Source organism: Pseudophryne corroboree, unplaced genomic scaffold (genome assembly GCF_028390025.1).
Source record: "Pseudophryne corroboree isolate aPseCor3 unplaced genomic scaffold, aPseCor3.hap2 scaffold_943, whole genome shotgun sequence".
Classification (NCBI taxonomy): domain Eukaryota; kingdom Metazoa; phylum Chordata; class Amphibia; order Anura; family Myobatrachidae; genus Pseudophryne; species Pseudophryne corroboree.
The window spans coordinates 45,640-71,937 of record NW_026970523.1 but is presented as its reverse complement, the minus strand read 5'-3'; the positions used below and the strand labels follow the sequence as shown (position 1 = coordinate 71,937).

The following is a 26,298-nucleotide window of genomic DNA, read 5'->3' as shown; positions in this document are numbered from 1 at the left end:
GGACGTGGCTATGTTCTCTCAGTGGAAATCTCAATATCAGTGCTCAGTATCAGTGGTTACTTATTGCTGCTCAGTAATACTAGTAGTGTGTCTCTCCTGCTCAGTGTCAGTTCTCAGTAGTATCCTCATCAGTGCTCAGTATCACTGCTCATTGTCTTGTGCTGCATTGTGGTGCTCAGCATACTACAGTACATTACTAATAGTCCAGTGCTGCATCTTGCTGCTCAGTGTCAGTTCTAGTATCCTCATCAGTGCTCACTATCACTGTTCATTGCATTTTGGTTTTCTGTATACTACAGTAACATAGTAATATAGTAACATATAGTAACATAGTTTTTGAGGTTGAATAGAGGCAAATTGCCCATCGTGTTCAACCTGTTTTAAGTTGTGATGATTCTACATACTTGCTGAATAATGTTTTATGACTAGTTAGCTACTATAACTCATGTTACCCCCGGATTAACCATGTTGATATTTTAAGTATTATAACCTTAGATAGCTTTTTCATTCAGAAATGTATCCATTCCTTTTTTAAATCCAATTACAGAGTCCGCCATTACCACCTTCCCTGGCAGGGAATTCCACATCCTGATTGCCCTAACAGTGAAGATCATAGTATCTCACCTGGCAGGTAAGTAGGAGTTGGGCTAGAGCTGTGGAGGATTGCTGCTCGGGCACCCCCTGTCAAGTGAAGGAGATCCAACTGAGGCAGCACAAGGGAACTCTCGAAAGAAGAACAAGGCTAGAGGAAGATCTGAGACAAAGAAATCTGACTTTTACCAGAGCTGACCAGAGGAAAGCACAAACACAGTCCCCCACTACCACAAATAATGCAGTCGAGTTTCCTACATTGGGGAAATCACAGGGGTCAGCATACCCAGAATGCAATGAATGAACCTCACCCTGGGAGAACAATCTTCATGACCATGGTATCTCCTGTGCAAAATAAGTATGATTTGGGATAGGGCTGGGGAGGGCCGCTGCTCAGGCACATCTCTGTCAAGTAAAGGAGATTCAACTGAGGCAGCACAAGGGAACTCTCATCTGGGGACAACAACTGCAGGGAGAACACATATTTTCAGATGAAAATCTTGGTCATGCTCTGGTTTCTCTTCAGAACGAACAAATCTTTCGCCTTTTACTAAAGATTTCCGTGGAGAGGAGCAAAACTGAGTTTTACCTCAATTTTTGCATGCCCCATCTTTTTGGATTTTCTTTTATCGGTTTAAAGATAGAATGAGTGTGCTTTAATGAAAGCTCATTTGCATAGAAATTACAGTAAATGTTTGTTTCTTTTCAAACAGAACTTTCTTGACCATGCTACTTGCTTGAAAGATCTGGGAGCACATGGAATACAGTACAAACCATGCTTATAGCAAGGAGAAGCCAGGTGAGAAATCTGCTTTCTTTCAAATTGGGCGCTCACTTTGATCTGAATGAGGACTGCTGGCATGGCACTCAGGCGACAGGTGGAATCTTGGTCATGCTCTGGTTTCTCTTCAGAATGAACAAATCTTTCGCCATTTATTAAAGATTTCCGTGGAGAGGAGCAAAACTGAGTTTTATCTCAATTTTTGCATGCCCCATATTATTGGGGTTTCTTTTATCAGTTTAAGGACAGAATGAGTGTGCTTTCTTGTTGGCTTTAATGTAAGTTTATTTGTATAACAATGACAGTAAATGTCTGTTTCTTTTCAAACAGAACTTTCTTGACCATGCTACTTGCTTGAAAGATCTGGGAGCACATGGAAAAGAGTACAAACCATGCTTATAGCAAGGGGAAGCCTGGTGAGAAATCTGCTTTCTTTCTTTCAAATTGGGTGCTCACTTTGAGCTGAATGAGGACTGCTGGCATGGCACTCAGGCGACAGGTGGAATCTTGGTCATGCTCTGGTTTCTCTTCAGAACGAACAAATCTTTCGCCTTTTACTAAAGATTTCCGTGGAGAGGAGCAAAACTGAGTTTTATCTCAAATTTTGCATTCCCCATCTTATTGGGGTTTTATTTTATCTGTTTAAAGATAGAACGAGTGTGCTTTAATGTAAGCTCATTTGCATAGAAATGACAGTAAATGTTTGTTTCTTTTCAAACAGAACTTTCTTGACTATACTAATTGCTTGAAAGATCTGGGAACACATGGAAAAGAGTACAAACCATGTTTATAGCTAGGGGAAGCCTGGTGAGAAATCTGCTATCTTTCTTTCAAATTGGGTGCTCACTTTGAGCTCAATGAGAACTGCTGGCATGGCACTCAGGCGACAGGTGGAATCTTGGTCATGCTCTGGTTTCTCTTCAGAACTAACAAATATTTCGCCTTTTATTAAAGATTTCCGTGGAGAGGAGCAAAACTGAGTTTTATCTCAATTTTTGCATGCCCCATATTATTGGGGTTTCTTTTATCAGTTTAAAGACAGAACGAGTGTGCTTTCTTGTTAGCTTTAATGTAAGTTGCCATAGATGCAGTGAAACACACGTGTAGGGCACGGCGAGTCCGCGTGTATTTGACTCATGTGAAATGTTATAAAACAAAAATATATGATTATGATGTTAGCTGTTAGTCTCCACTAATAGGGAATAGAAGCTGAGCTATAAGAAAGGAATACACTAGATATGATGTCACTTAGCAGATACAATGTCTAAAGTGCATACAGATAGCTACTAATAACTCTTGATAAGAAAGTATATCAGTGTGGGTATATTTATATGATGGGATATTGGGACTAGTGAATATATATCACTCCTGCTGTCCAGATTGACAATAACCAGACAATTATGATAAGAGTAGAGATGTCACATGGGCTGCTATAGATATTAATTTAATGCTGTATGTGTCATTTGTTACAAATGGATACATTTTCTATGAGTCAGCCTAGCAGCTGCATGTTCTAACAGAACACTATCCTCACACAGAATCTGCTAACCTTGAGATAACTAAATGACAGTGTGTAACAGTCTCTTTACTATAAGACTGTTACAAAGTAATATATATATTTGAAGTCAGTCTAGCAGCTGTGTGTTCCAGCAGTTTATAAGACAAAGAAAATCTCCTATTGTGGAATCTAGACACATGGGACTGCTGGCCTGTGTCATACTATTTCTATGTAATACCAGTAACATGTATATAACTGTTACATAATTGTTACAAATGGATAAATCTTTGAGTCAGCCTAGCAGCTGCATGTCCTAACAGGACACCATAAATCCTTTACAGTGTAACAAATTGATTGGTAACACTTAAAGGCTGGAGAGCAGTTATATGCCTTACTAGCATACTCAATATACCACATTATTACACCAGTTACCACGATTATTGACAGCGCATTTGATATATTATATTACCCTCACACTGAGTCTGTTTACCTTTAGATAACTAAGTGACCGAATATGTAACAGTTTCTCTATCATAAGACTGTTACAAAGTGAGATAGATATATTTGGAAGTCAGTCAAACAGCTGTGTGTTTCAGCGGTTTATAAGAAAATTCCTCATTGTGGAATCTGGACCACTAAGGGTTATTATATATATAGCACATGGAATTGCCACATCTCCCTATATGATAATTTCATTACACTGTAACATAATAAGAATTAACTCTTTAACAGTGTAAATAGAGAGTAATGAATCTCTGACACATGGAATATATTATTTCTTAGATGAATTGGATAAACCATTATGACAGACACTTTGCTTCCTAATAAGAATTGAGGTGGCTATACCTCTAAGGAAAGCATTATTGCCTACGCCTAGATCAGATTAAATAAGATCTGGCTGAATATATGAAGGAAGGTTGCTATTTATATGAGAATTGGAATTGCTATATTCCTTAAGGCAACCCCACCGATTGATATATGTTGTCAATTAAGTATATCTGAACGGCTATATCTGGACCAGATTTAATAAGATCTGGCTGATTATATGAAGGAGGGCTGCTATTTATATTGGAATTGCCATATTCCTTAAGGCAACCGCACCTGTTGGTATATCTCGCCAATTAACTATATCTAAACAGCTAAATTAAAGCTATTCATCATTTTTTTAGTTTGGATATTAATAAATATGATCTTTCCATGATGCATAGAGATTTCCCTATCAAGTGATTCCTTATCCGATATAGAAAGCTATCCCCCTGTGGTATTGAATTTAGGAATATAGTCTTAGGGGACACAGAGAAATAAGTGATCCCCATCTACCTAAGCACCCCACAAATTGGAGGTTAGCTTACCGGTTATACTCAATCACCCCCACAAATTCGCCAATGGGGATGGCTTCCCGGGAGGTAACCCCTATTGAGTGAAGGGAGTATATAGGATACGACCCAGTGGTACCTGACGACATAGATACTAACAGCTATTTAATAACATTACGCTAGAAAGTGATTATTAGCAACATATATATCTATATAAACAACCCCGCCAGGGTTGTGCCTTCAAAAATAATCACACACGGACACGCTTTTTAAACCTTTTTTTCACATCTCTTTATTCTTCTTATGCACATGTATGTTAGTTCTGTGATTTTAACCTTTATGTTTCACTGCAGTTTGGGATAATAATATTAATATTTATCCAATTTTAATACATACTTAATAAAGGTTATATTTTATGATTCATTCATTCTGTCCAGTGCGTCAACAGTGCAGATTTCTTCTTGTTTTTTCTCCCAAATTCTATAACAATGACAGTAAATGTTGTTTCTTTTCAAACAGAACTTTCTTGACCATGCTACTTGCTTGAAAGATCTGGGAGCACATGGAAAACAGTACAAACCATGCAGTATCACAAGAGCCTTTATTTGATCTTTCATGAAGATAGAGCAGAATTGAGGACACGTCAACAATTTCTGCCGAAGGTGGTTCATCTTTCCACATGGTGCCTTTGGCCACTGACACCTTCGTTGAGTCAAAGTCTCTGGCTGTGGTCAGAACTTTGAAAATTTATGTCACCAGAACGGTTCAGATTAGGAAAACAGAGGCTCTGTTTGTCCTGTATGCTCCCAACAGGATTGGGTGTCCTGCTTCCATGTAGACCATTATGCGCTGGATCTGTGGTAAGATTCAGCATGCTCATTCCATGGCAGGATTGCCGTTACTGAATTAGGTGAAGACCCATTCTACTAGAAAGGTGGGTTCATCCTGGGCAGCTGGTCGGGAAGTCTCGGCATTGCAACTTTGCCGAGCAGCTATTTAGTAAACACTTTTGCTAAGTTTTACAAGTTTGATACCTTGGCTGATGATAACCTCAAGTTGGGTCATTCGGTGCTGCAGAGTCGTACGCACTCTCCCACCCGTTCAAGAGCTTTGGTATAACCCCATGGTTCTTAATGTGACCCCAGCATCCTCTAGGTCGTATGAGAAAATAGGATTTTAATACCTACCGGTAAATCCTTTTCTCTTAGTCCGTAGAGGATGCTGGGCACCCGTCCCAGTCCATACTGTGTCTGCAGTTATTACTTGTGGTTATACACATGTTATGTTATGGTTCTGGTCAGCTTTTTGCTGCAATTGTTCATGCCGTTGGCTTGTGTTCTGTTGAATGCCACGTTCTGCGGCATGCTTAAGGTGTGAGCTGGTAAGATGCTCACCTTAGTTTAACAATAAATCCTTTCCTCGAAATGTCCGTCTCCCTGGGCACAGTTCCTATAACTGGAGTCTGGAGGAGGGGCATAGAGGGAGGAGCCAGTTCACACCCTTTGAAAGTCTTAAAGTGCCCATGTCTCTTGCGGATCCCGTCTATACCCCATGGTTCTTAATGTGACCCCAGCATCCTCTACGGACTAAGAGAAAAGGATGCCCTTGCGCACTATCCTGACTTCTCCTCCCGTCTGCTTACTTTGTGCCTTCCAACGCACAATGCGAACTACAGGTGGTGCTGCAGGGCCCACACCCTTTTACTTGCCTTACAGAACAGCTCTGGAGCTGTTACAGTGCCCAGCTGCTGCAAGAAATCAGCTTGAATGCTTCAGGGGATGGGGCATGGCCAACATGAGCCCCACACCAAAGGAGGGTGGGGGTGTTTAATGCGAACTAGGGGTCATCCAAGCACCGCAAAAGGCCGCCATGCCCTGCATGCCCCTTTTCTCTTTTCATATGCAGATGAGGGTTCCAGCCAACTTTGGCCCACATCTTGGATGACATCACCGTATGCAAATCCGTCTTCTGCAGACCTTCCCCCAGGAATGCTTGTACTAGTTGTTGCATATGGTTTGATATTTGATGGTGCTTCAATATTAGGCAGCCTTCCACCCTCCCATGTTCATCTGAACAGATGTGGTCTCCCTGCAGTTGTTGTCCCCAGACGAGAGTTCCCTTGTGCGTCCTCAGTTGAATCTCCTTAACTTGACGGGGGAGGGGCTGCCCGAGCAGCCACCCTCCCCAGCCCTATCCCAACTCATACTTATTTTGCATATGAGATCTCTTGATCATGAAGATTGTTCTCACAGGGTGAGGTTCATCCATTATATTTTAAAATAGGAAGGTACAAATTACATATTTGAATTGCATCTATGTGCTGGATTCAAATGTCCCCCCCCCCCCCTTCCTTTCTCAATTGTGCCCGTCAGCAGCTATTCTAAGGTTGCTGCCAATGGGTGTGACACATTAATTTCTTCTGTGGGGTACACTGGACTCCACAAGGATTCACATTGGGGTGTAGAGTAGGATCTTGATCTGAGGCACCAACCGGCTCAAAGCTTTTGACTGTTCCCAAGATGCTCAGCGCATCCTCCTCTATAACCCCGCTTCCATGAACAGGGAGCTCAGTTTGTAGTTGGTGCTTTCAGTAGCAGGCCACTTAACAGGGGCCTGCCTCAGGCAGCCTATTCTTAGCTATAAATTTTGACAAGAAAAGAAGAACTTGTTTTATGAGAATCTACAAGGGCTGCAGCAGGCTAGGTCTAATAGACATCTTTACTGCAGCTTCATCACTCCCAGCGGCGCTGTATACTCCCGTGCCCTGGTTGCTGGGTCACTGCAGCGGAGGCTCCAGTTTCTTCCTAAGGTCAGTCACACACACACCGCCCTTCCGGATCACGAGGCCGCTGATGAAGGGGAGCGTGGCCGTAGGGGGTGGACCGTGTGCGCACTGGCGTGGACACTGATTACTGGGCAGCCGCTCCACTAGCCACCAGGTACAGTTAAGGAGCACAGGTCTGGGAGTTTTACTCCTATATTAACCCAATTTTGTACTGCCCGCAGCGCATTGTGATAGGTAATAGGGCCTGATTCAGGTTGGAATGCAATCACAATAAGCGATCCAACTGCAAAAATTGCTAACAGCATACGCATGTGCCTGCATTTTCTGCGGCACCCCGCAGAGAATGCGATCGCCTCTGCCTGTCAATCGGGGCGGGGGGGGGAGAGGGGGGTCAGCAACACTCCATTTCCAAGTCAGGGATGGAGCGGTGCGGGGGCAAGGCTTCAAAATGGGGTCTGCAACGGAGGAGACACAGGGGGCGTGGTCACAGCGGCTGTATGACATCACATTCAGCCGCTGTGATCACAAAAATGGTGGCGGCTTCCTGCGCGCACATACAGTTTGCACCAGCAGGAGGCTACACCATTTTTTATGATCACGCTGAACTGCAGTGCGACTGCAATTACAGCATGGTCAAGAATGGAGGCGTCATGCTGGGTGGCCATGCCCTGTCACTGTGCAGGAGCCAGCACCGCACACACACTAGTCCCCGGGTGCAGCCCCCAACCCCCGGGACACCCGGAGCAACAAAATGTAGATTCAGGCCACCAGGCCACGCCCCTACCTATGAAACCATGCCTCCTTTTTACCATTGCGCTGCTTATCTGCGCGCACTGCATTACAATCTCCTTCGCCACCTCTCTGGGTGTCACCAGTGATAGTGACACCTCTGCCATGCTTGTAGCAGCTGGTCCTAAGATCTACGCCTCAAGCCCTGAGTGTTTGCCCTTGTGACTTGTTGATCATCATAGCGAAGCAGATGCTTACAGAAAACTGCAGGGGCTTAGATTGAAAATAAAAAAATTGATGGGTATAAGGTAGAGAGGAGCGGGTTCGGTTCTCCGAGAACCGAATTCCCGACGAACTCCATGTGGTTTACACTGGTCCGAGGCAGGCTCGGTTGTTCCCGCCTGACTCGGAAAACCTGAACAAGGGAAAATGTCATCATCCCGCTGTCGGATTCTCTCGAGATTCGGATTCCATATAAAGAGCTGCGCGTTGCCGCCATTTTTACTCGTGCATTGAAGAGAGAGCGGAGAGGACGTGGCTATGTTCTCTCAGTGGAAATCTCAATATCAGTGCTCAGTATCAGTGGTTACTTATTGCTGCTCAGTAATACTAGTAGTGTGTCTCTCCTGCTCAGTGTCAGTTCTCAGTAGTATCCTCATCAGTGCTCAGTATCACTGCTCATTGTCTTGTGCTGCATTGTGGTGCTCAGCATACTACAGTACATTACTAATAGTCCAGTGCTGCATCTTGCTGCTCAGTGTCAGTTCTAGTATCCTCATCAGTGCTCACTATCACTGCTCATTACATTGTGGTGTTCTGTATACTACAGTAACATAGTAATATAGTAACATATAGTAACATAGTTTTTGAGGTTGAATAGAGGCAAATTGCCCATCGTGTTCAACCTGTTTTAAGTTGTGATGATTCTACATACTTGCTGAATAATGTTTTATGACTAGTTAGCTACTATAACTCATGTTACCCCCGGATTAACCATGTTGATATTTTAAGTATTATAACCTTGGATAGCTTTTTCATTCAGAAATGTATCCATTCCTTTTTTAAATCCAATTACAGAGTCCGCCATTACCACCTTCCCTGGCAGGGAATTCCACATCCTGATTGCCCTAACAGTGAACATCATAGTATCTCACCTGGCAGGTAAGTAGGAGTTGGGCTAGAGCTGTGGAGGATTGCTGCTCGGGCACCCCCTGTCAAGTGAAGGAGATCCAACTGAGGCAGCACAAGGGAACTCTCGAAAGAAGAACAAGGCTAGAGGAAGATCTGAGACAAAGAAATCTGACTTTTACCAGAGCTGACCAGAGGAAAGCACAAACGCAGTCCCCCACTACCACAAATAATGCAGTCGAGTTTCCCACATTTGGGGAAATCACAGGGGTCAGCATACCCAGAGTGCAATGAATGAACCTCACCCTGGGAGAACAATCTTCATGACCATGGTATCTCCTATGCAAAATAAGTATGATTTGGGATAGGGCTGGGGAGGGCCGCTGCTCAGGCACATCTCTGTCAAGTAAAGGAGATTCAACTGAGGCAACACAAGGGAACTCTCATCTGGGGACAACAACTGCAGGGAGAACACATATTTTCAGATGAACATGGGAGGGCAGAAGGCTGCCTAACACTGAAGCACCCCCAAACAACAAACCAAATGCAACTACTAGTGCAAGCATTCCTTGGGGAAGGCCTGCAGCAGATGGATTTGCATATGGTGATGTCATCCAAGCAGTGGGTCAAAGTTGGCTTCAACCCTCGTCTGCATATGAAAATAAAAAAGGGGTGTGCAGGGCATGGCGGCCTTTTGCGGCGCTTGGATGACCCCTAGTTTGCATTAAACACCTCCACCTTCCTTCGGTGTGGGGCTCATGTTGGCTATGCCCCAGCCCCTGAAGCATTCAAGCTGATTTCTTGCTGCAGCTGGGCACTGTAACAGCTCCAGAGCTGCTCTGTAAAGCAAGTAAAAGGGTGTGGGCCCTGCAGCACTACCTGTAGTTTGCATTGTGCGTTGGAAGGCACAAAGTAAGCAGACGGGAGAAGTCAGGATAGTGCACAAGGGCATAGAAGGGAGCGGCTCAAGAAAAGAGAAGTGGAAACAGACAGCAAACTAGGCTGGAGAGAGACCTGAGACAAAGAGATCTGAATTATACGAGAGCCGACCAGAGGAAACACAAATTATGTAATCAAGTGTCCCACATTTGGGGAAATCGTAGGAGCAGCACACCCAGAGTGCATTGGGTGAGCCTTGCCCTGGGAGAAGCACCTTCCTGATCATAGTATCTCACCTGGCAGGTAAGTAGGAGTTGGGCTAGAGCTGGGGAGGGTCGCTGTTCGGGCACCCCCCTGTCAAGTGAAGGAGATCCAACTGAGGCAGCACAAGGAAACTCTCGAAAAAAGAACAAGGCTAGAGGAAGATCTGAGACAAAGAAATCTGACTTTTACCAGAGCTGACCAGAGGAAAGCACAAACACAGTCCCCCACTACCACAAATAATGCAGTCGAGTTTCCCACATTTGGGGAAATGACAGGGGTCAGCATACCCAGAATGCAATGAATGAACCTCACCCTGGGAGAACAATCTTCATGACAATGGTATCTCCTATGCAAAATAAGTATGATTTGGGATAGGGCTGGGGAGGGCCGCTGCTCAGGCACATCCCTGTCAAGTAAAGGAGATTCAACTGAGGCAGCACAAGGGAACTCTCATCTGGGGACAACAACTGCAGGGAGAACACATATTTTCAGATGAACATGGGAGAGCAGAAGGCTGCCTAATACTGAAGCACCCCCAAACAACAAACCAAATGCAACAACTAGTACAAGCATTCCTGGGAAAAGGTCTGCAGAAGACGGATTTGCATACGGTGATGTCATCCAAGCAGTGGGCCAAAGTTGGCTGGAACCCTCATCTGCATATGAAAAGAGAAAAGGGGTATGCAGGGCATGGCGGCCTTTTGCGGCGCTTGGATGACCCTTAGTTCGCATTAAACACCTCCACCCTCCGTCGGTGTGGGGCTCATGTTGGCTATGCCCCAGCCCCTGAAGCATTCAAGCTGATTTCTTGCAGCAGCTGGGCACTGTAACAGCTCCAGAGCTGCTCTGTAAGGCAAGTAAAAGGGTGTTGGCCCTGCAGCACTACCTGTAGTTTGCATTGTGCGTTGGAAGGCACAAAGTAAGCAGACAGGAGAAGTCAGGAGAGTGCACAAGGGCAAGGGCAGGGGCTCAAGAAAAGAGAAGTGGAAACAGACAGCAAACTAGGCTGGAGAGAGACCTGAGACAAAGAGATCTGAATTATACGAGTAGCCGACCAGAGGAAACACAAATTATGTAGTCAAGTGTCCCACATTTGGGGAAATCGTAGGAGCAGCACACCCAGAGTGCAATGGGTGAGCCTTGCCCTGGGAGAAGCACCTTCCTGATCATAGTATCTCACCTGGCAGGTAAGTAGGAGTTGGGCTAGAGCTGGGGAGGGTCGCTGCTCGGGCACCCCCCTGTCAAGTGAAGGAAATCCAACTGAGGCAGCACAAGGAAACTCTCAAAAAAAGAACAAGGCTAGAGGAAGATCTGAGACAAAGAAATCTGACTTTTACCAGAGCTGACCAGAGGAAAGCACAAACACAGTCCCCCACTACCACAAATAATGCAGTCGAGTTTCCCACATTTGGGGAAATCACAGGGGTCAGCATACCCAGAATGCAATGAATGAACCTCACCCTGGAAGAACAATCTTCATGACCATGGTATCTCCTATGCAAAATAAGTATGATTTGGGATAGGGCTGGGGATGGCCGCTGCTCAGGCACATCTCTGTCAAGTAAAGGAGATTCAACTGAGGCAGCACAAGAGAACTCTCATCTGGGGACAACAACTGCAGGGAGAACACATATTTTCAGATGAACATGGGAGAGCAGAAGGCTGCCTAATACTGAAGCACCCCAAACAACAAACCAAATGCAACAACTAGTACAAGCATTCCTGGGGGAAGGTCTGCAGAAGACGTATTTGCATACGGTGATGTCATCCAAGCAGTGGGCCAAAGTTGGCTGGAACCCTCATCTGCATATGAAAAGAGAAAAGGGGTATGCAGGGCATGGCGGCCTTTTGCGGCGCTTGGATGACCCTTAGTTCGCATTAAACACCTCCACCCTCCGTCGGTGTGGGGCTCATGTTGGCTATGCCCCAGCCCCTGAAGCATTCAAGCTGATTTCTTGCAGCAGCTGGGCACTGTAACAGCTCCAGAGCTGCTCTGAAAGGCAAGTAAAAGGGTGTGGGCCCTGCAGCACTACCTGTAGTTTGCATTGTGCGTTGGAAGGCACAAAGTAAGCAGACAGGAGAAGTCAGGAGAGTGCACAAGGGCATAGAAGGCAGCGGCTCAAGAAAAGAGAAGTGGAAACAGACAGCAAACTAGGCTGGAGAGAGACCTGAGACAAAGAGATCTGAATTATACGAGAGCCGACCAGGGGAAACGCAAATTATGCAGTCAAGTTTCCCACATTTGGGGAAATCGCAGGAGCAGCACACCCAGAGTGCAATGGGTGAGCCTTGCCCTGGGAGAAGCACCTTCATGATCATAGTATCTCACCTGGCAGTTATGTAGGAGTTGGGCTAGAGCTGGGGAGGGTCGCTGCTCGGGTACCCCCCTGTCAAGTGAAGGAGATCAAACTGAGGCAGCACAATGGAACTCTCGAAAGAAGAACAAGGCTAGAGGAAGATCTGAGACAAAGAAATCTGACTTTTACCAGAGCTGACCAGAGGAAAACACAAACACAGTCCCCCACTACCACAAATAATGCAGTTGAGTTTCCCACATTTGGGGAAATCACAGGGGTCAGCATACCCAGAATGCAATGAATGAACCTCACCCTGGGAGAACAATCTTTATGACCATGGTATCTCCTATGCAAAATAAGTATGATTTGGGATAGGGCTGGGGAGGGCCGCTGCTCAGGCACATCTCTGTCAAGTAAAGGAGATTCAACTGAGGCAGCACAAGGGAACTCTCATCTGGGGACAACAACTGCCGGGAGAACACATATTTTCAGATGAACATGGGAGGGCAGAAGGCTGCCTAATACTGAAGCACCCCCAAACAACAAACCAAATGCAACAACTAGTACAAGCATTCCTGGGGGAAGGTCTGCAGAAGACGGATTTGCATACAGTGATGTCATCCAAGCAGTGGGCCAAAGTTGGCTGGAACCCTCATCTGCATATGAAAAGAGAAAAGGGGTATGCAGGGCATGGCGGCCTTTTGCGGCGCTTGGATGACCCTTAGTTCGCATTAAACACCCCCACCCTACTTCGGTGTGGGGCTCATGTTGGCCATGCCCCAGCCCCTGAAGCATTCAAGCTGATTTCTTGCAGCAGCTTGGCACTGTAACAGCTCCAGAGCTGCTCTGTAAGGCAAGTAAAAGGGTGTGGGCCCTGCAGCACTACCTGTAGTTTGCATTGTGCATCGGAAGGCACAAAGTAAGCAGACAGGAGGAGAAGTCAGGATAGTGCACAAGGGTATAGAAGGGAGGGGCTCAAGAAAAAAGAAGTGGAAACAGACAGCAAACTAGGCTGGAGAGAGACCTGAGACAAAGAGATCTGAATTATATGAGAGCCGACTAGGGGAAACACAAATTATGCAATCAAGTTTCCCATATTTGGGGAAATCGCAGGGGCAGCACACCCAGAGTGCAATGGGTGAGCCTTGCCCAGGGAGAAGCAACTTCATGATCATAGTATCTCACCTGGCAGGTAAGTAGGAGTTGGGCTAGAGCTGGGGAGGGTCGCTGCTCGGGCACCCCCCTGTCAAGTGAAGGAGATCCAACTGAGGCAGCACAAGGGAACTCTTGAAAGAAGAACAAGGCTAGAGGAAGATCTGAGACAAAGAAATCTGACTTTTACCAGAGCTGACCAGAGGAAAGCACAAACACAGTCCCCCACTACCACAAATAATGCAGTTGAGTTTCCCACATTTGGGGAAATCACAGAGGTCAGCATACCCAGAACGCAATGAATGAACCTAACCCTGGGAGAACAATCTTCATGACCATGGTATCTCCTATGCAAAATAAGTATGATTTGGGATAGGGCTGGGGAGGGCCGCTGCTCAGGCACATCTCTGTCAAGTAAAGGAGATTCAACTGAGGCAGCACAAGGGAACTCTCATCTGGGGACAACAACTGCAGGGAGAACACATATTTTCAGATGAACATGGGAGGGCAGAAGGCTGCCTAATACTGAAGCACCCCCAAACAACAAACCAAATGCAACAACTAGTGCAAGCATTCCTGGGGGAAGGCCTGCCGCAGATGGATTTGCATATGGTGATGTCATCCAAGCAGTGGGTCAAAGTTGGCTTCAACCCTCGTCTGCATATGAAAAGAGAAAAGGGGCATGCAGGGCATGGCGGCCTTTTGCGGCGCTTGGCTGACCCCTAGTTTGCATTAAACACCTCCACCCTCCGTCGGTGTGGGGCTCATGTTGGCTATGCCCCAGCCCCTGAAGCATTCAAGCTGATTTCTTGCTGCAGCTGGGCACTGTAACAGCTCCAGAGCTGCTCTGTAAGGCAAGTAAAAGGGTGTGGGCCCTGCAGCACTACCTGTAGTTTGCATTGTGCGTTGGAAGGCACAAAGTAAGCAGACAGGAGAAGTCTGGAGAGTGCACAAGGGCATAGAAGGCAGCGGCTCAAGAAAAGAGAAGTGGAAACAGACAGCAAACTAGGCTGGAGAGAGACCTGAGACAAAGAGATCTGAATTATACGAGAGCCGACCAGGGGAAACACAAATTATGCAGTCAAGTTTCCCACAGGAGTATATAGGATACGACCCAGTGGTACCTGACGACATAGATACTAACAGCTATTTAATAACATTACGCTAGAAAGTGATTATTAGCAACATATATATCTATATAAACAACCCCGCCAGGGTTGTGCCTTCAAAAATAATCACACACGGACACGCTTTTTAAACCTTTTTTTCACATCTCTTTATTCTTCTTATGCACATGTATGTTAGTTCTGTGATTTTAACCTTTATGTTTCACTGCAGTTTGGGATAATAATATTAATATTTATCCAATTTTAATACATACTTAATAAAGGTTATATTTTATGATTCATTCATTCTGTCCAGTGCGTCAACAGTGCAGATTTCTTCTTGTTTTTTCTCCCAAATTCTATAACAATGACAGTAAATGTTGTTTCTTTTCAAACAGAACTTTCTTGACCATGCTTCTTGCTTGAAAGATCTGGGAGCACATGGAAAACAGTACAAACCATGCAGTATCACAAGAGCCTTTATTTGATATTTCATGAAGATAGAGCAGAATTGAGGACACGTCAACTATTTCTGCCGAAGGTGGTTCATCTTTCCACATGGTGCCTTTGGCCACTGACACCTTCGTTGAGTCAAAGTCTCTGGCTGTGGTCAGAACTTTGAAAATTTATGTCACCAGAACGGTTCAGATTAGGAAAACAGAGGCTCTGTTTGTCCTGTATGCTCCCAACAGGATTGGGTGTCCTGCTTCCATGTAGACAATTATGCGCTGGATCTGTGGTAAGATTCAGCATGCTCATTCCACGGCAGGATTGCCGTTACTGAATTAGGTGAAGACCCATTCTACTAGAAAGGTGGGTTCATCCTGGGCAGCTGGTCGGGGAGTCTCGGCATTGCAACTTTGCCGAGCAGCTATTTAGTAAACACTTTTGCTAAGTTTTACAAGTTTTAGAGTAAAGGAGATTCAACTGAGGCAGCACAAGGGAACTCTCATCTGGGGACAACAACTGCAGTGAGAACACATATTTTCAGATGAACATGGGAGGGCAGAAGGCTGCCTAATACTGAAGCACCCCCAAACAACAAACCAAATGCAACAACTAGTACAATCATTCCTGGGGGAAGGTCTGCAGAAGACGGATATGCATATAGTGATGTCATCCAAGCAGTGGGCCAAAGTTGGCTGGAACCCTCATCTGCATATGAAAAGAGAAAAGGGGTATGCAGGGCATGGCGGCCTTTTGCGGCGCTTGGATGACCCTTAGTTCGCATTAAACACCCCCACCCTCCTTCGGTGTGGGGCTCATGTTGGCCATGCCCCAGCCCCTGAAGCATTCAAGCTGATTTCTTGCAGCAGCTTGGCACTGTAACAGCTCCAGAGCTGCTCTGTAAGGCAAGTAAAAGGGTGTGGGCCCTGCAGCACTACCTGTAGTTTGCATTGTGCATTGGAAGGCACAAAGTAAGCAGACAGGAGGAGAAGTCAGGATAGTCCACAAGGGTATAGAAGGGAGGGGCTCAAGAAAAAAGAAGTGGAAACAGACAGCAAACTAGGCTGGAGAGAGACCTGAGACAAAGAGATCTGAATTATATGAGAGCCGACCAGGGGAAACACAAATTATGCAGTCAAGTTTCCCACATTTGGGGAAATCGCAGGGGCAGCACACCCAGGTGAGATACTATAATCAGGAAGGTGCTTCTCCCAGGGCAAGGCTCACCCATTGCACACTGGGTGTGCTGCTCCTACGATTTCCCCAAATGTGGGACACTTGACTGCATAATTTGTGTTTCCTCTGGTCGGCTCTCGTATAATTCAGATCTCTTTGTCTCAGGTCTCTCTCCAGCCTAGTTTGCTCTCTGTTTCCACTTCTTTTTTCTTGAGCCCCTCCCTTCTATACCCTTGTGCACTATCCTGACTTCTCCTCCCGTCTGCTTACTTTGTGCCTTCCAATGCACAATGCAAACTACAGGTAGTGCTGCAGGGCCCACACCCTTTTACTTGCCTTACAGAGCAGCTCTGGAGCTGTTACAGTGCCCAGCTGCTGCAAGAAATCAGCTTGAATGCTTCATGGGATGGGGCATGGCCAACATGAGCCCCACACCAAAGGAGGGTGGGGGTGTTTAATGCGATCTAGGGGTCATCCAAGCACCGCAAAAGGCCGCCATGCCCTGCACGCCCCTTTTCTCTTTTCATATGCAGATGAGGGTTGAAGCCAACTTTGACCCACTGCTTGGATAACATCACCATATGCAAATCCATCTGCTGCAGGCCTTCCCCCAGGAATGCTTGCACTAGTTGTTGCATTTGGTTTGTTGTTTGGGGGTGCTTCAGTATTAGGCAGCCTTCTGCCCTCCCATGTTCATCTGAAAATATGTGTTCTCCCTGCAGTTGTTGTCCCCATATGAGAGTTCCCTTGTGCTGCCTCAGTTGAATCTCCTTTACTTGACAGAGATGTGCCTGAGCAGCGGCCCTCCCCAGCCCTATCCCAAATCATACTTATTTTGCATAGGAGACACCATGGTCATGAAAATTGTTCACCCAGGGTGAGGTTCATTCATTGCATTCTGGGTATGCTGACCCCTGTGATTTACCCAAATGTGGGAAACTCGCCTGCATTATTTGTGGTAGTTGGGGACTGTGTTTGTGTTTTCCGCTGGTCAGCTCTGGTAAAAGTCAGATTTCTTTGTCTCAGATCTTCCTCTAGCCTTGTTCTTCTTTCGAGAGTTCCATTGTGCTGCCTCAGTTGGATCTCCTTCACTTGACAGGGGGGTGCCCGAGCAGCGACCCTCCCCAGCTCTAGCCCAACTCCTACTTACCTGCCAGGTGAGATACTATGATCTTGAAGGTGCTTCTCCCAGGGCAAGGCTCAACCATTGCACTCTGGGTGTGCTGCCCCTGCGATTTCCCCAAATATGGGAAACTTGACTGCATAATTTGTGTTTCCCCTGGTCGGCTCTCGTATAATTCAGATCTCTTTGTCTCAGGTCTCTCTCCAGCCTAGTTTGCTGTCTGTTTCCACTTCTCTTTTCTTGAGCCGCTCCCTTCTATGCCCTTGCGCACTATCCTGACTTCTCCCGTCTGCTTACTTTGTGCCTTCCAACGCACAATGCGAACTACAGGTAGTGCTGCAGGGCCCACACCCTTTTATTTGCCTTACAGAGCAGCTCTGGAGCTGTTACAGTGCCCAGCTGCTGCAAGAAATCAGCTTGAATGCTTCAGGGGCTGGGGCATAGCCAACATGAGCCCCACACCGAAGGAGGGTGGAGGTGTTTAATGCGAACTAGGGGTCATCCAAGCGCCGCAAAAGGCCGCCATGCCCTGCATAACCCTTTTCTCTTTTCATATGCAGATGAGGGTTCCAGCCAACTTTGGCCCACTGCTTGGATGACATCACCGTATGCAAATTCGTCTCCTGCAGACCTTCCCCCAGGAATGCTTGTACTAGTTATTGCATATGGTTTGATATTTGATGGTGCTTCAGTATTAGGCAGCCTTCCGCCCTCCCATGTTCATCTGAAAAAATGTGGTCTCCCTGCAGTTGTTGTCCCCAGACGAGAGTTCCCTTGTGCTTCCTCAGTTGAATCTCCTTAACTTGACGGGGGAGGGGCTTGCCCGAGCAGCCACCCTCCCCAGCCCTATCCCAACTCATACTTATTTTGCATATGAGATCTCTATATCATGAAGATTGTTATCACAGGGTGAAGTTCATCCATTATATTTTAAAATAGGAAGGTTCAAATTACATATTTGAATTGCATCTATGTGCTGGATTCAAATGTCCCCCCCCCTTCCTTTCTCAATTGTGCCCGTCAGCAGCTATTCTAAGGTTGCTGCCAATGGGTGTGACACATTAATTTCTTCTGTGGGGTACACTGGACTCCACAAGGATTCACATTGGGGTGTAGAGTAGGATCTTGATCTGAGGCACCAACCGGCTCAAAGCTTTTGACTGTTCCCAAGATGCTCAGCGCATTCTCCTCTATAACCCCGCTTCCATGAACAGGGAGCTCAGTTTGTAGTTGGTGCCTTCAGTAGCAGGCCACTTAACAGGGGCCTGCCTCAGGCAGCCTATTCTTAGCTATTAATTTTGACAAGAAAATAAGAACTTTTTTTATGAGAATCTACAAGGGCTGCAGCAGGCTAGGTCTAATAGACATCTTTACTGCAGCTTCATCACTCCCAGCGGCGCTGTATACTCCCGTGCCCTGGTTGCTGGGTCACTGCAGCGGAGGCTCCGGTTTCTTCCTAAGGTCAGTCACACACGCACCGCCCTTCCGGATCACGAGGCCGCTGATGAAGGGGAGCGTGGCCGTAGGGGGTGGACCGTGTGCGCACTGGCGTGGACACTGATTACTGGGCAGCCGCTCCACGAGCCACCAGGTACAGTTAAGGAGCACAGGTCTGGGGTTTTTTCTCCCATATTAAACCAATTTTGTACTGCCCGCAGCGCATTGTGATAGGTAATAGGGCCTGATTCAGGTTGGATTGCAATCACAGTAAGCGATCCAACTGCAAAAATTGCTAAGAGCATACGCATGTGCCTGCATTTTCTGCGGCACCCCGCAGAGAATGCGATCGCCTCTGCCTGTCAATCGGGGCAGGGGGGGAGAGGGGGGTCAGCAACACTCCATTTCCAAGTCAGGGATGGAGCGGTGCGGGGGCAAGGCTTCAAAATGGGGTCTGCAACGGAGGAGACACAGGGGGCGTGGTCACAGCGGCTGTATGACATCACATTCAGCCGCTGTGATCACAAAAATGGTGGCGGCTTCCTGCGCGCACATACAGTCTGCACCAGCAGGAGGCTACACCATTTTTTATGATCACGCTGAACTGCAGTGCAACTGCAATTACAGATTGGTCAAGAAGGGAGGCGTCATGCTGGGTGGCCATGTCCTGTCACTGTGCAGGAGCCAGCACCGCTCACACACTAGTCCCCGGGTGCAGCCCCCAACCCCCGGGACACCCGGAGCAACAAAATGTAGATTCAGGCCACCAGGCCACGCCCCTACCTATGAAACCATGCCTCCTTTTTACCATTGCGCTGCTTATCTGCGCGCACTGCATTACAATCTCCTTCGCCACCTCTCTGGGTGTCACCAGTGATAGTGACACCTCTGCCATGCTTGTAGCAGCTGGTCCTAAGATCTACGCCTCAAGCCCTGAGTGTTTGCCCTTGTGACTTGTTGATCATCATAGCGAAGCAGATGCTTACAGAAAACTGCAGGGGCTTAGATTGAAAATAAAAAAATATATGGGTATAAGGTAGAGAGGAGCGGGTTCGGTTCTCCGAGAACCGAATTCCCCACGAACTCCACGTGGTTTACACTGGTCCGAGGCAGGCTCAGTTGTTCCCGCCTGACTCGGAAAACCTGAACAAGGGAAAATGTCATCATCCCGCTGTCGGATTCTCGCGAGATTCGGATTTCATATAAAGAGCTGCGCGTTGCCGCCATTTTTACTCGTGCATTGAAGAGGGAGCGGAGAGGACGTGGCTATGTTCTCTCAGTGGAAATCTCAATATCAGTGCTCAGTATCAGTGGTTACTTATTGCTGCTCAGTAATACTAGTAGTGTGTCTCTCCTGCTCAGTGTCAGTTCTCAGTAGTATCCTCATCAGTGCTCAGTATCACTGCTCATTGTCTTGTGCTGCATTGTGGTGCTCAGCATACTACAGTACATTACTAATAGTCCAGTGCTGCATCTTGCTGCTCAGTGTCAGTTCTAGTATCCTCATCAGTGCTCACTATCACTGCTCATTACATTGTGGTGTTCTGTATACTACAGTAACATAGTAATATAGTAACATATAGTAATATAGTTTTTGAGGTTGAAAAGAGGCAAATTGCCCATCGTGTTCAACCTGTTTTAAGTTGTGATGATTCTACATACTTGCTGAATAATGTTTTATGACTAGTTAACTACTACAACTCATGTTACCCCCGGATTAACCATGTTGATATTTTAAGTATTATAACCTTGGATAGCTTTTTCATTCAGAAATGTATCCATTCCTTTTTTAAATCCAATTACAGAGTCCGCCATTACCACCTTCCCTGGCAGGGAATTCCACATCCTGATTGCCCTAACAGTGAAGATCATAGTATCTCACCTGGCAGGTAAGTAGGAGTTGGGCTAGAGCTGTGGAGGATTGCTGCTTGGGCACCCCCTGTCAAGTGAAGGAGATCCAACTGAGGCAGCACAAGGGAACTCTCGAAAGAAGAACAAGGCTAGAGGAAGATCTGAGACAAAGAAATCTGACTTTTACCAGAGCTGACCAGAGGAAAGCACAAACACAGTCCCCCACTACCACAAATAATGCAGTCGAGTTTCCCACATTTGGGGAAATCACAGGGGTCAGCATACCCAGAATGCAATGAATGAACCTCACCCTGGGAGAAAAATCCTCATGACCAAGGTATCTCCTATGCAAAATAAGTATGATTTGGGATAGGGCTGGGGAGGGCCGCTGCTCAGGCACATCTCTGTCAAGTAAAGGAGATTCAACTGAGGCAGCACAAGGGAACTCTCATCTGGGGACAACAACTGCAGGGAGAACACATATTTTCAGATGAACATGGGAGGGCAGAAGGCTGCCTAAAACTGAAGCACCCCCAAACAACGAACCAAATGCAACTACTAGTGCAAGCATTCCTGTGGGAAGGCCTGCAGCAGATGGATTTGCATATGGTGATGTCATCCAAGCAGTGGGTCAAAGTTGGCTTCAACCCTCGTCTGCATATGAAAAGAAAAAAGGGGTGTGCAGGGCATGGCGGCCTTTTGCGGCGCTTGGATGACCCCTAGTTCACATTAAACACCTCCACCCTCCTTCGGTGTGGGGCTCATGTTGGCTATGCCCCAGCCCCTGAAGCATTCAAGCTGATTTCTTGCAGCAGCTGGGCACTGTAACAGCTCCAGAGCTGCTCTGTAAAGCAAGTAAAAGGGTGTGGGCCCTGCAGCACTACCTGTAGTTTGCATTGTGCGTTGGAAGGCACAAAGTAAGCAGATGGGAGAAGTCAGGATAGTGCACAAGGGTATAGAAGGGAGGGGCTCAAGAAAAAAGAAGTGGAAACAGACAGCAAACTAGGCTGGAGAGAGACCTGAGACAAAGAGATCTGAATTATATGAGAGCCGACCAGGGGAAACACAAATTATGCAGTCAAGTTTCCCACATTTGGGGAAATCGCAGGGGCAGCACAGCCAGAGTGCAATGGGTGAGCCTTGCCCTGGGAGAAGCATCTTCATGATCATAGTATCTCACCTGGCAGGTAAGTAGGAGTTGGGCTAGAGCTGGGGAGGGTCGCTGCTCGGGCACCCCCCTGTCAAGTGAAGGAGATCCAACTGAGGCAGCACAAGGGAACTCTCGAAAGAAGAACAAGGCTAGAGGAAGATCTGAGACAAAGAAATCTGACTTTTACCAGAGCTGACCAGAGGAAAGCACAAACACAGTCCCCCACTACCACAAATAATGCAGTTGAGTTTCCCACATTTGGGGAAATCACAGGGGTCAGCATACCCAGAATGCAATGAATGAACCTAACCCTGGGAGAACAATCTTCATGACCATGGTATCTCCTATGCAAAATAAGTATGATTTGGGATAGGGCTGGGGAGGGCCGCTGCTCAGGCACATCTCTGTCAAGTAAAGGAGATTCAACTGAGGCAGCACAAGGGAACTCTCATCTGGGGACAACAACTGCAGGGAGAACACATATTTTCAGATGAACATGGGAGGGCAGAAGGCTGCCTAATACTGAAGCACCCCCAAACAACAAACCAAATGCAACAACTAGTGCAAGCATTCCTGGGGGAAGGCCTGCAGCAGATGGATTTGAATATGGTGATGTCATCCAAGCAGTGGGTCAAAGTTGGCTTCAACCCTCGTCTGCATATGAAAAGAATAAAGGGGTGTGCAGGGCATGGCGGCCTTTTGCGGCGCTTGGATGACCCCTAGTTCGCATTAAACACCTCCACCCTCCTTCGGTGTGGGGCTCATGTTGGCTATGCCCCAGCCCCTGAAGCATTCAAGCTGATTTCTTGCAGCAGCTGGGCACTGTAACAGCTCCAGAGCTGCTCTATAAAGCAAGTAAAAGGGTGTGGGCCCTGCAGCACTACCTGTAGTTTGTATTGTGCGTTGGAAGGCACAAAGTAAGCAGACGGGAGAAGTCAGGATAGTGCACAAGGGTATAGAAGGGAGGGGCTCAAGAAAAAAGAAGTGGAAACAGACAGCAAACTAGGCTGGAGAGAGACCTGAGACAAAGAGATCTGAATTATATGAGAGCCGACCAGGGGAAACACAAATTATGCAGTCAAGTTTCCCACATTTGGGGAAATCGCAGGGGCAGCACACCCAGAGTGCAATGGGTGAGCCTTGCCCTGGGAGAAGCATCTTCATGATCATAGTATCTCACCTGGCAGGTAAGTAGGAGTTGGGCTAGAGCTGGGGAGGGTCGCTGCTCGGGCACCCCCCTGTCAAGTGAAGGAGATCCAACTGAGGCAGCACAAGGGAACTCTCGAAAGAAGAACAAGGCTAGAGGAAGATCTGAGACAAAGAAATCTGACTTTTACCAGAGCTGACCAGAGGAAAGCACAAACACAGTCCCCCACTACCACAAATAATGCAGTTGAGTTTCCCACATTTGGGGAAATCACAGGGGTCAGCATACCCAGAATGCAATGAATTAACCTAACCCTGGGAGAACAATCTTCATGACCATGGTATCTCCTATGCAAAATAAGTATGATTTGGGATAGGGCTGGGGAGGGCCGCTGCTCAGGCACATCTCTGTCAAGTAAAGGAGATTCAACTGAGGCAGCACAAGGGAACTCTCATCTGGGGACAACAACTGCAGGGAGAACACATATTTTCAGATGAACATGGGAGGGCAGAAGGCTGCCTAATACTGAAGCACCCCCAAACAACAAACCAAATGCAACAACTAGTGCAAGCATTCCTGGGGGAAGGCCTGCCGCAGATGGATTTGCATATGGTGATGTCATCCAAGCAGTGGGTCAAAGTTGGTTCAAACACCTTTGCAAAGTTCTATAAGTTTGATACCCTGGCTGAGGAGGACCTCCTGTTTGCTCAATCGGTGCTGCAAAGTCATCCGCACTCTCCTGCCCGTTTGGGAGCTTTGGTATAATCCCCATGGTCCTTACGGAGTCCCCAGCATCCTCTAGGACGTAAGAGAAAATAAGATTTTAAACCTACCGGTAAATCTTTTTCTCGTAGTCCGTAGAGGATGCTGGGTGCCCGTCCCAAGTGCGGTCTACTTCTGCAAGACTTGTATATAGTTATTGCTTACATAAGGGTTATATGTTAGTTTTCATCGGTCTTGGACTGATGCTATGTTGTTTTCATACTGTTAACTGGGTAGTATATCACAAGTTATACGGTGTGATTGGTGTGGCTGGTATGAATCTTGACCTTGGATTAACAAAAATCCTTTCCTCGTACTGTCCGTCTCCTCTGGGCACAGTTTCTCTAACTGAGGTATGGAGGAGGGGCATAGAGGGAGGAGCCAGTGCACACCCAGATCTAAAGTCTTTCTTAAAGTGCCCATGTCTGCTGCGGAGCCCGTCTATCCCCCATGGTCCTTACGGAGTCCCCATCATCCTCTACGGACTACGAGAAAAAAAAATTACCGGTAGGTTTAAAATGTTATTTTTTTCTCTGCAACCCACTGCTAAATTGTGCTTCCTAGCTGTTTTTTATAAAATCACTTAATTAAATCTAACTCTGATTACGTCAGAGAAGGCCAGGTACCCTACACCATAAGAGGGGGTTTGAAATTTTGACTTGTCTACTTAAAGATCACCAAAATCTGATGACAAGGTCAATTACATCCCTGGGTGGGATTGAACCACCAACCTTTTGGTTAATAGCCCATGTAAGTGCAAGAAATCCTGAAGCACTCACTCATCATGGGAAAGTACCAATGTGTTTCTTACAAAAATTCTCCAGATTATTGACTTTTTAAAGTTTTTCTAGGAAACGTTCTAGATGAATGCTTATTAGCCTTTGTCAGTATTGACTTTCGCAAGGTGTCTCTGTGGCGCAATCGGTTAGCATGTTTGGCTATTAACCAAAAGGTTGGTGGTTCAATCCCACCCAGGGATGTAATTGACCTTGTAATCAGATTTTGGTGATCTTTAAGTAGACAAGTCAAAATTTCAAAAACCCCCCTTATGGTGTAGGGTACCTGGCCTTCTCTGATGTAATCAGAGTTAGATTTGATTAAGTGATTTTATAAAAAAACAGCTAGGAAGCACAATTTAGCAGTGAGTTGCAGAGAAAAAAAATTATGCTGGCAGAAAAGTCCAATTGAGTGATTAAACAGCTCTTCATTTTCTGATTTTATGTTTATGCTAACAAATTTGCTCTCTGAAAAGTGTCCACAAAGCCAAGTCTCTGATTAACACCTTTGTAGGAATGGTTTTTCACCTATTACTGAATTAAACTTGCTTCATTGGAAAGGCATCAAAGATGCATCCTCATTTCAATGTCTACTGAAATAATACAGGTTGACACCAGGAAACGTCACTGCATCCTTGCTGCTTCCTCATGGGGAAGTCTGTTTAATGTGAAAACAAGGTGATATCTAATCAGCACACAGGTAAGGAATTAAGAAAATCTTTCTTTATGGGTGAAGATGTTTCTCACAAATTGTTGTCCCAATGCATCATTGAAATTCAAGATGGAAGATGATTTTCATATATCACTTGTACATTTTGCATTGCTCTTCTGGTGACAATGTAGTTTGTTTTTGTCAATTACCATTTCAGTAATAGGGTAAAGAAAATTAAGTGGATTTTTTAAAGAAAACAATGCTGTCAATATACTATTAAAACAAATTAAAATGATAAAAGTTATTGTACTTTAAGTAAAAATAAAAGTGCCAAAATATCAATCCCAGTTTTTGATTACTTTAATTATAAAAAAAAAAATGCACATAGCAGAGGATAGTTTCGATCAATCGACCTCTGGGTTATGGGCCCAGCATGCTTCCATTGCACTACTCTGCTGCTCATGGAAGTGTCAGAGATCCTGAAGACTAAATTGATTAAAGGCCTTAAAGTACTGGACTATAAGGAAAGACTTACTAGGCTGAATATTTATACACTAGAAAAGAGGTGCCTAAGAGGAGATATTATTAATATCTTCAAATATGTAAAGATACATAACAAAGAGTTATCAGAGGAATTATTTATTAAAAGAACACGTGGTCACTCGCTGCGACTGGAGGAAAGTTCAGAACGCAATGGAGGAAAGGTTTCTTCACTGTTAGGGCAATCAGGATGTGGAATTCCCTGCCAGGGAAGGTGGTAATGGCGGACTCTGTAATTGGATTTAAAAAAGGAATGGATACATTTCTGAATGAAAAAGCTATCCAAGGTTATAATACTTAAAATATCAACATGGTTAATCCGGGGGTAACATGAGTTATAGTAGCTAACTAGTCATAAAACATTATTCAGCAAGTATGTAGAATCATCACAACTTAAAACAGGTTGAACACGATGGGCAATTTGCCTCTATTCAACCTCAAAAACTATGTTACTATATTACTATGTTATTGTAGTATACAGAACACCACAATGCAATGAGCAGTGATAGTGAGCACTGATGAGGATACTAGAACTGACACTGAGCAGCAAGATGCAGCACTGGACTATTAGTAATGTACTGTATTATGCTGAGCAACACAATGCAGCACAAGACAATGAACAGTGATACTGAGCACTGATGAGGATACTACTGAGAACTGACACTGAGCAGGAGAGACACACTACTAGTATTACTGAGCAGCAATAAGTAA

The 26,298-nt window shown here is 46.0% G+C and overlaps 20 non-coding genes and 3 pseudogenes across 20 annotated transcripts; 8 read left to right on the top strand and 15 right to left on the bottom strand.

Annotated features, from left to right (window-relative positions):
* Window positions 1-790: 790 nt before the first annotated feature.
* On the bottom strand, window positions 791-953 carry LOC135047925 (U1 spliceosomal RNA). Its single transcript, XR_010239894.1, has one exon. It is a non-coding gene; the product is annotated as a U1 spliceosomal RNA (small nuclear RNA).
* Window positions 954-1,097: 144 nt separating this feature from the next.
* LOC135047886 (U5 spliceosomal RNA) lies at window positions 1,098-1,213 on the top strand. The gene has a single exon (XR_010239855.1). It is a non-coding gene; the product is annotated as a U5 spliceosomal RNA (small nuclear RNA).
* Window positions 1,214-1,483: 270 nt separating this feature from the next.
* On the top strand, window positions 1,484-1,599 carry LOC135047891 (U5 spliceosomal RNA). The gene has a single exon (XR_010239860.1). It is a non-coding gene; the product is annotated as a U5 spliceosomal RNA (small nuclear RNA).
* Window positions 1,600-1,885: 286 nt separating this feature from the next.
* On the top strand, window positions 1,886-2,001 carry LOC135047875 (U5 spliceosomal RNA). The gene has a single exon (XR_010239844.1). It is a non-coding gene; the product is annotated as a U5 spliceosomal RNA (small nuclear RNA).
* Window positions 2,002-2,276: 275 nt separating this feature from the next.
* On the top strand, window positions 2,277-2,392 carry LOC135047895 (U5 spliceosomal RNA). The gene has a single exon (XR_010239864.1). It is a non-coding gene; the product is annotated as a U5 spliceosomal RNA (small nuclear RNA).
* Window positions 2,393-9,020: 6,628 nt separating this feature from the next.
* Window positions 9,021-9,184, bottom strand: LOC135047810 (U1 spliceosomal RNA). The gene has a single exon (XR_010239794.1). It is a non-coding gene; the product is annotated as a U1 spliceosomal RNA (small nuclear RNA).
* A 671-nt stretch (window positions 9,185-9,855) lies between these two features.
* Window positions 9,856-10,018, bottom strand: LOC135047863 (U1 spliceosomal RNA). Its single transcript, XR_010239835.1, has one exon. It is a non-coding gene; the product is annotated as a U1 spliceosomal RNA (small nuclear RNA).
* Window positions 10,019-10,170: 152 nt separating this feature from the next.
* LOC135047939 (U1 spliceosomal RNA) lies at window positions 10,171-10,334 on the bottom strand. Its single transcript, XR_010239907.1, has one exon. It is a non-coding gene; the product is annotated as a U1 spliceosomal RNA (small nuclear RNA).
* Window positions 10,335-11,002: 668 nt separating this feature from the next.
* LOC135047846 (U1 spliceosomal RNA) lies at window positions 11,003-11,166 on the bottom strand. The gene has a single exon (XR_010239823.1). It is a non-coding gene; the product is annotated as a U1 spliceosomal RNA (small nuclear RNA).
* A 152-nt stretch (window positions 11,167-11,318) lies between these two features.
* Window positions 11,319-11,482, bottom strand: LOC135047909 (U1 spliceosomal RNA). The gene has a single exon (XR_010239878.1). It is a non-coding gene; the product is annotated as a U1 spliceosomal RNA (small nuclear RNA).
* Window positions 11,483-12,152: 670 nt separating this feature from the next.
* Window positions 12,153-12,315, bottom strand: LOC135047861 (U1 spliceosomal RNA). Its single transcript, XR_010239834.1, has one exon. It is a non-coding gene; the product is annotated as a U1 spliceosomal RNA (small nuclear RNA).
* A 152-nt stretch (window positions 12,316-12,467) lies between these two features.
* On the bottom strand, window positions 12,468-12,631 carry LOC135047907 (U1 spliceosomal RNA). The gene has a single exon (XR_010239876.1). It is a non-coding gene; the product is annotated as a U1 spliceosomal RNA (small nuclear RNA).
* Window positions 12,632-13,333: 702 nt separating this feature from the next.
* Window positions 13,334-13,468, bottom strand: LOC135047862 (U1 spliceosomal RNA; annotated as a pseudogene).
* A 152-nt stretch (window positions 13,469-13,620) lies between these two features.
* LOC135047926 (U1 spliceosomal RNA) lies at window positions 13,621-13,784 on the bottom strand. Its single transcript, XR_010239895.1, has one exon. It is a non-coding gene; the product is annotated as a U1 spliceosomal RNA (small nuclear RNA).
* Window positions 13,785-16,145: 2,361 nt separating this feature from the next.
* On the top strand, window positions 16,146-16,301 carry LOC135047869 (U1 spliceosomal RNA). The gene has a single exon (XR_010239838.1). It is a non-coding gene; the product is annotated as a U1 spliceosomal RNA (small nuclear RNA).
* A 674-nt stretch (window positions 16,302-16,975) lies between these two features.
* Window positions 16,976-17,139, top strand: LOC135047814 (U1 spliceosomal RNA). Its single transcript, XR_010239798.1, has one exon. It is a non-coding gene; the product is annotated as a U1 spliceosomal RNA (small nuclear RNA).
* Window positions 17,140-17,291: 152 nt separating this feature from the next.
* LOC135047855 (U1 spliceosomal RNA) lies at window positions 17,292-17,454 on the top strand. Its single transcript, XR_010239829.1, has one exon. It is a non-coding gene; the product is annotated as a U1 spliceosomal RNA (small nuclear RNA).
* A 3,303-nt stretch (window positions 17,455-20,757) lies between these two features.
* LOC135047938 (U1 spliceosomal RNA) lies at window positions 20,758-20,921 on the bottom strand. The gene has a single exon (XR_010239906.1). It is a non-coding gene; the product is annotated as a U1 spliceosomal RNA (small nuclear RNA).
* A 692-nt stretch (window positions 20,922-21,613) lies between these two features.
* LOC135047851 (U1 spliceosomal RNA) lies at window positions 21,614-21,755 on the bottom strand (annotated as a pseudogene).
* A 152-nt stretch (window positions 21,756-21,907) lies between these two features.
* LOC135047871 (U1 spliceosomal RNA) lies at window positions 21,908-22,071 on the bottom strand. The gene has a single exon (XR_010239840.1). It is a non-coding gene; the product is annotated as a U1 spliceosomal RNA (small nuclear RNA).
* Window positions 22,072-22,763: 692 nt separating this feature from the next.
* LOC135047831 (U1 spliceosomal RNA) lies at window positions 22,764-22,905 on the bottom strand (annotated as a pseudogene).
* A 152-nt stretch (window positions 22,906-23,057) lies between these two features.
* On the bottom strand, window positions 23,058-23,221 carry LOC135047903 (U1 spliceosomal RNA). The gene has a single exon (XR_010239872.1). It is a non-coding gene; the product is annotated as a U1 spliceosomal RNA (small nuclear RNA).
* A 1,304-nt stretch (window positions 23,222-24,525) lies between these two features.
* On the top strand, window positions 24,526-24,599 carry TRNAN-AUU (transfer RNA asparagine (anticodon AUU)). The gene has a single exon. It is a non-coding gene; the product is annotated as a tRNA-Asn (tRNA).
* The last annotated feature ends 1,699 nt before the right edge of the window (window positions 24,600-26,298 follow it).